Here is an 8,205-nt window from a genome sequence, read left to right on the forward strand (position 1 = left end):
CGAGGCACTAGGTCTAATGAATCCTTTCTCAATCATCTCATCAAGTTGCTTTCTCAATTCCTTCAACTCGGTTGGCGCCATACGGTACGGGGCTTTAGCAATCGGACCGGTTCCGGGTACAAGGTCGATAGAGAACTCAACATCACGCTCGGGAGGAATTCCGGGCAACTCTTCGGGAAAGACATCGGCGAACTCACAAACCACGGGCACTTCTTCGATCTTCGGTAAGGAAGGGGAGGTCGAAGTCACCACACAAAGAAAGATTTGGTAACCTTTCCTCCTCATACTCATCAACTTCAAAGCGGAAATCAACTTCACACCTTCTTGGGAACGGGCTCCTCTATAGGACACACGAGTGCCTAACGGACTCTTGAGGCGAATCTTTTGGTCTCTACACTCGAATCTTGCATCATACTTTGACAACCAATCCATACCTAAAATTACATCGAATTCCTCAAGGGGAAAACGAAGTAGGTTAGCGGGGAATAAGGTTCCCGAAATAGAGATAGGAATGTCGGAGAAAGTGAGGGAACAAGAGAACATCTCTCCGGAAGGTAAGGATATAGAAGTTTCCTCACTAGGAATAGGTTCAATGGCTAGCTTTTCGGAGAATTTGGAAGATATAAAAGATAAAGATGCGCCGGTATCAAATAAAATGAGGCAAGGTTGATCAAAAATTGAGAACATACCCGTAATGATATCGGGATGAGCGGCGGCTTCGGCTCGACTCATGACAAAGATAGTCCCTCTTGGCCTAGCATTTGGAGTAGGAGCATTCTTCTTCTCGGGGCAATCGGCAACACGATGTCCGGGCTTCTTACAATGAAAGCAAGTCAAGGGCTTGCCATAACATCCAACTCCGGGGTGTAGAGCTTGTCTACAATGGTAGCACTTACGGTCCTTCTCAAGTTCATTGGTTGGTGTGGGAACTTGTCCTCTAGATTCTTGAACTCTTGGTCCTTGTCCTCCATAGTCTTGCATCCTTGGCACAAACCTCCTCTTGTTGGCATAGTTGGAAGTAGAAGGCACAAATGGCCTCTTGCCATGAAAGTTAGAACGATAAGAATGAGAAGAGGAGTGGGTTTTAGAGTCTTCTTCAATGGCCTTCAAAGAGCTTTCGGCCCAAATAGCATCATCATAGACTTCCACAAAGGTAGTTGAGCTTCTTCTCACCATGCTTTCCACCTTAGGATTCAACTTGTTCTTGTAGAAGTAGACACGATCCTCTTCATCTTTCACGAACTTGGAGGCATAATGAGCAAGTTCATTAAACTTGTCGGTGTAGGCTTGAATTGATAGTTTCCCTTGCTTGAATTCCATGAATTCCTTCAATCTTTGTTGCTTGAGCTCCTTAGGGTAGAAGCGGGTTTCCACAAGTGACTTGAAGCGGGTCCAATCAAAGTTGGGGTCTTGAGTAGCGGTAGGACCGGTCAAAGTCCACCACCTATCGGCTTCCTTCACAAGAAAGTGAGAGGCTAATCTCACCTTGTCCTCCTCTCGGGCATCAAAGAGAGAGAAGTTCTTCTCCATATCACGAAACCACTCCGAGAGAGCAACGGGATCTACTTCACCACCATAGGTCTTAGCCTTGTTCCTTGCTAGTTGACTTGCAATCCAAGCATAACTTCCTTGACGGTTAGCTTCGGGTGCATGGGGAGCGGGTTGAGCATTTTGTTGATTAGCAAGTACTTGAGTGAGGGCTTGCATGATAGCATTTTCCACATTGGTCGCTCGTACCATCTTCTTTGCACAAGAGTAAACAAGTTAGAACCTATCACAAAGCATACACAAAAAGGCTACCAACTTAGGTCCTTAATTCTACCCATCTCTCATTCATTATTCAAGGTCAAGTAAGAATTTTTAAGTTGGGGTACACGTGTGTGCGTCGGGAGCAATATATGCTCTGATACCAACTGTGACACCCCTCGTTGAGGTAACTAAAAGTAACAAGTAAATCGTGGCGGAAACACGAGATTTTTAAAACTTTTAAGGCTTCTAATGAAGTCCAACGCGAGGCATCACCAACACGATAAATAAGTTTAGATAGTTAAATTTAAGTTTACAACACAAGTCTATTTATTGGGGAAAAGATATCCCACGAATTAACATAAATTCAAGAGTAGGTGAGTCTATTAAATGATAACTAAATAAGGTCCGAGGTAAGAACTCGCTAGCTCACACGGTCTTCCCCACTTAAGCTTCATCACAAACCTGTCATTCATAATAAATATGAAAGCCACAGTCAGTGGGGAGTAACTCAGGGTTCTCCCAGCCACAATATGTCAAAATACAAGTAATTAAGAATTTAATTAAATAAACAAGCATGAGAGTAAAATACTTACGGTGACGAGAGGATCATGATTAGTATACAAAATACAATAAGAGTAGTTACGCATAAATGAGAGAAGAATAATTAGGTCAAACGGTCAAACATTGACTCAACTCAAATGTAAGACCAATTACAAAGTATAGACTCAAACAAGACAACCCTCTAGACTCCAACCTCTTGGTAGGACGACGATCATAATACGGTCCTAGTCTAAACCTGGCCAGACTCTCGGGATGGACGACACCCGATTCGACAAACGATACCAAATCGTATCCAAGACTCGAAATATGGTACACCTAACCGTGCCCGAAAGTCGAGTAACCTCAAGCGGAACCTTGTCACCTAACCGTGACCCCCGGTCCGAAGAGGCGGAAGGAAAAATAGCCCAACTCGGAAGCAATGGCACCTAACCGTGACCCAATGTCCGAGGGCAAATAAATAGGGAATGTCGAGTAGTCTCACAATGTAAAATGTCACACTCGGGTCCGAACAAGAACCATAACCATTTTGCATGTTCATAACATTAATGAGTCTTAAAGTAACTAATTATCGATAGGAAAGAAGATACATGCATAACTCAATCGTTATTAGAAGTCACAAGTGAAATAGAGCAAACAGGGGACTCCCAGTAGGGTGGTGTACCGGCCGCCGGACCGGGTGGGACAACATGCCAAAATCGAAATTTAATAAAACTTACAAGTGCACTCCCAAATGGTCGGTGAGATTCCGGCCGCGGTCATCCTACTGGACTACACCAAATTTCAAAAACTCATAAAACCTTCAGTGCACTCCCAGCCGGTCAGTAGACCGGCCGCCGGTCACCCGGCTGGGAATACGCCCAAACTCAAAATCACCTAAAATCCTCAGTGTACTCCCAGCCGGTCAGTAGACCGGCCGCGGCCAAGAGACCGGCCGCGGTCACCCCTACTGGGACTACAAGCTTACCAAAATATGTTCAAAAACTTACAGGGAACTCCCAGCCGGTCAGTAGACCGGCCGCCGGTCACCCGGCTGGGACTACAAACACGCGGATTCAATGCAAAACACTTCCAAACCATTTGAAACCAACAAAAATCGTTTCCCATCAATTGTTTACGTATCCTAGCATGATTCTAACTCGGAAAAACAACATATTTGAGCATGTGAATGGGTAATTTCGGATTCAAGAGATGTAGCATGAGATTTTCATCCAAACATGTGAGAATTGCAAACAAGCATGATATTCAACATCCAAACTAGCACCAATCATGAAAGATACAACTTTTAACATTCATATGAGATTATAACTACATAAAACCACACAATTCTAACATAAAAGTCGAGTAACCCGTCACCGTTACCTTTTTGCACTTCAATCTTCTAAAGACTCGTCAATGATGTAGCTATCCTCCTCCGGGTTGTCCAAGTTCTCCCCTAAACACAAAAATAAAGATATTAAGTCAAGAATTCACATCCTTGAAAGATGAGAATTTCGAAATAGAGAGAAAGATGACAACTTTCTTACTTAGAAAGAAGGGAAATGAGAAAAGGAAGAGAATGGCGCGAAAAGGAACGAGATTGGTGAAGAATTGAGTGAATTATGGTGATTTTAGGGTTGAGAGCAAGGGTTTAACAATGGTGGAGTGGTTGTTGGGAAATTTCAGAAATTACAAGTGAGGGAGATGAAGTTGTGAGGGTTTAGTTGGGGGTTAGTGTAGAGGAAAGAGGAGAGAAAAGACCCATGAGCCAAGTTGAGCCCAATAACTCAAAATGAGTCGGTATCCACTAGAATTTTCGTCCCAAGTCTACTATAACTCGAGACGGAGAATAATATTATTAAAAATCTACACTATTATTACCGTTACGATATTTTATGAAAATAAGCTTTAAATAATAATTATTTAATAAAAATTACTTAAAAGTTTATTTAAAAATATTAAGAAAGTGCGGGGTGTTACACCCGCGGTGTGTAAGAAGGGTCTTCCTAGAATGATTGCAATGTTGGAATCTTCCTCCATATCAACAATGACAAAGTCCACCGGGATGAAAAACTTCCCAATTCGTACGGGAACATCTTCCCATATCCCTAATGGTGTCTTCGTCGATCTATCGGCCATTTGGAGTGTGATATTGGTGCATTTAAGCTCTCCCATCCCCAACCTTTTACTCACCGAGTACGGCATAACACTCACACTAGCCCCTAGATCACATAAGGCTTTGTTGATCGTGGTGTCGCCAATGGTACACGGTATTGAGAAGCTTCCCGGATCTTTTAGTTTTGGAGGTGAACTCCCTTGAAGTATTGCACTACTCACCTTAGTGAAGGCGATAGTCTCAAGCTTCCGGATCGACTTCTTCTTTGTGAGGATGTCTTTCATGTATTTCGCATAGGCCGGCACGTGATTGATTAATTCCGTGAAAGGAATTGAGACTTCCAAATTCTTCACAATTTCCATAAACTTTCCAAGTTGGTCATCAAATTTGGGCTTGGCTTGACGACTTGGAAAAGGAAGTCTAATCAGAATGGGCTCCTTCTCCTTGACCTTGTCTTCATTTTTCTTTGAACTTTCTTCTTTTGATGATTCTCCATCTTTGGAGTTTTGCACAATTTCTTCCTTATCACTAGCTTCCATAACTTCATTCTCAACTTGCTTCTTCAGTGCTTCATATCTTGTACCACTCCTCAAGTGAATGGCATTAACCGTTTCATATCTCGGGGGATTACTTTGAGGTGGTAATTGCCCCTTTTGTCTTTGTGAGCTTGAAGATGCTAGTTGAGTCAATTGGGTTTCCAACATCTTGGTGTGAGCTAGGATGTTGTTGATGGTGGTTTCCTTTGCTTGACTATCTTTTTGCATTTGAGTGAAAAATTCTTGTTGATTCTTTTGCATTTGGAGGACCGCTTTTTAAACATCAAAACCTTTGTCATTCTGTTGATTGTATGGAGATTGATTTTGGTAACCTTGGTTTTGATTGTAAAAGGGTCTTTGATTTTGGTTTCTCATAGGAGGTGGGGTGTATGTTGTTTGAGGGTTTTGAACATTTTGGCTTTTGTATGAGAGATTTGGATGAAATTTGGTGTTTTCATTGTAATAGTTGGAATAAGGGGTACCACTTTTGTATGCTTGGAAAGCATTCACTTGTTCATTTGTTCCCCTACATTCACTTTGGTCATGTCCCAAAGTTCCACAATTCTCACATATCCCACTTGGGATTGATGAAGATGCCGTCATGGCATTAACATGATGCTTTGGTGATTTTGAGGCTTTTTCAAGTCTAGCCATAGCTTTTTCAAACTTCAAATTGATTATGTCAATGGGAGCACTAAGTTGAGCACCCAATTGAGTAATGGAGTCCACTTCATTCTTTCCTCCCCTAGTAGCCTTGCGAGGTCTACTATATTGTGAGTTATGGACCGCCATTTCCTCAATTTTGTTCCAAGTTTGATTGTCATCAACTTCGGTGAACATTCCATTTGATCCATGTTGAGAATGTTCCTTGGATCTTCATATAGACCGTTCCAAAATTGTTGTACCAAGAACCATTCACTAAGTCCATGGTGAGGACATGAGCGACAAATTTCCTTGAACCGCTCCCAAGCTTCATACAAAGATTCTTCATCCCGTTGCTTAAAACCCGTAATTTGAGCTCTTAGCATGTTAGTCTTTCCCGGTGGGTAGAATTTTTTGTAGAAAGCTAGAGCCAACTTTTTCCAAGAATCAATTCCAAGAGTGGCCTTATCAAGGCCCTTCAACCATTGTTTCGCGGCGCCAATTAGAGAAAAAGGAAATAAGACCCATCGAATTTGGTCTTGAGTTACACCGGTTTGAGAAATCGCATCACAATAGTCACAAAAGGTTTCCATATGAGAATGAGGGTCTTCACTAGGCATCCCCCCAAATTGGCTCCTTTCGACTAATTGGATAAAGGCGGATTTTGCAATAAAATTTCCGGTCAAATGTTGTGGTGTGGGAGTACCATTGGGTAGGTTCTCCTCGGTGGGTACGGAATGTGATGAAAACTTAGGCATTGTGGGTTGATTTTGTGTGGTATTTTGTGTTGGGTTCTCCTCACCTTCTCTTGCAAAAGGGTTGATGAACTCAATAGTATTTTGTGGATCCTCTACAACCTCACTAATCCCTCTCAAATTCCTTCTAGCAAATCTCAAAGTTCTTTCAATTTCGTGATCAAAGGGTAACAAGTTACCTTGTGACCTTCTAGACATGCAAAATATCAAACAACTTGAAAACAATTAGAACAAACCTTGAGGAGTTTTATTTCCCCAAGGCAAAGAAAGACACAACTAATAACAATATAAGAAAATCTAAATCAAGTTAACACCGTCCCCGGCAACGGCGCCATTTTTGATCGGATTCCGCTTCGTGTTCACAATTGAATAGATGTTGTCGTTGGGTCGCGTCCGAATCAAAACACAATTTATAGCTTCACAAACAACTCTACAATTAATAAAGAGGCAAGTAAAGGTCGGATCCCAAGGGACGGGAATTGAGATGAGATTTCTATTGAAACTAGTGGTGTCTTAGGGGTGTCACAATTTGGGTTGATGTAGAAGGTCACTAACTAAATAGCAATGAAAGTAAATAAGCAAGATGAATTGAAAAGGTTGTAAACAATTGATAAAAAGCACTAGGGTATCATGGGGTCATAGGGAAATCATGGGAATTGATCATACAAACATGTTCTCAAATTATAAGCAAGCAATTATTGTTGTGATGGATTGAGTTGGGTTATATCTTACAATCCTAGGAAAGTTTGGGTCCCGGAGCCGAATCGATTAGATTGTACAACACCTACAAGTCGACTTAATCTTTCCTACTCAACAACATGCATGGTCTAATGAGACTCGAGTTGGTTTATGTCTTACAAGTCTCATTGAAAAGATAGGTGATGGTGGTAAATGCAAGGATTCATAGGCTTAGCATTTCATCAAGCATAACATGTGCATGAGTTGAGATCAAAACAAGCAAGCAAATAAACCATGAAAGCATATTAATTTAAGCATGAATCATTCCCCATGTTGGTTTCCCCTAATTACCCATTAACCCTAGCAAGGTCACTACTCACTCATTATCATGTTGAACATGCTAGCAAGGTTGTCAATCATACCATCAAAGTGAAACATGATGAATAAATGAAAGTATTTAGCAATAATTAAAAAGGGATTAAGAGAATTATACCTACTAATGATTCCAATAATAAAGCAAGAATAAAAGAAGTACTTGATGCTTGATTGAGAGGTTGTCAATCTCCCAATAATAACCCAAATAATCTTCAATTACCCAAGAACAAAGGATGAACAAAAGAGAGATTAAGGAAATAAAACTTATATTAAAACTTGATTAATTATTGATTACAAAACTAAAGAGAGATTTGATTGATATTAACTACTCTAAGAATTGATAAGAAGAACATGTTCTTTCAATTAGACTAATGGGGTATTTATAGTGGAAATTAGGTGGATGCATTAGGGTTAACTAAGGGCTAAACTAGTAATTACACTTTTTAGATTGAGCAGGGAGACGCCGGTATTTTTCGAAGGAAGGGCTTCTTTCTTTGGAGCTTGAAGAAGACGAAATTGTGCTGGACTGGAATCCGGGCGTATTGGTGTCGGGACGGGCGGATTCAGGCGGGGGAAGACGGGCGGATTCAGGGGAATCCGGGCGTCTTTGGGAGCTGCTGCCCGGGCGTCTTTGAAGGAATACGCACGGATTGGGACTGTGGAGGACGGGCGGATTCAGTGCAATCCGCACGGATTGCTGCTCAGCTTTGTTCCTTCTTCTTTTCTTCCCTTTTCTTCATAAAATCCTTGGGGATTCCCTTGGGGATGCAAGGATCCTTTCTCATCATTGCCCAACTACTATAATATGCAAAATGGC

General features: G+C 41.5%; 1 non-coding gene across 1 annotated transcript; it reads left to right on the forward strand.

Annotated features, from left to right (window-relative positions):
* Positions 1-5,859: 5,859 nt before the first annotated feature.
* On the forward strand, positions 5,860-5,966 carry LOC141610196 (small nucleolar RNA R71). Its single transcript, XR_012528090.1, has one exon. It is a non-coding gene; the product is annotated as a small nucleolar RNA R71 (small nucleolar RNA).
* The last annotated feature ends 2,239 nt before the right edge of the window (positions 5,967-8,205 follow it).

Source organism: Silene latifolia, chromosome 10, assembly GCF_048544455.1.
Source record: "Silene latifolia isolate original U9 population chromosome 10, ASM4854445v1, whole genome shotgun sequence".
NCBI classification, from domain to species: Eukaryota; Viridiplantae; Streptophyta; class Magnoliopsida; order Caryophyllales; family Caryophyllaceae; genus Silene; species Silene latifolia.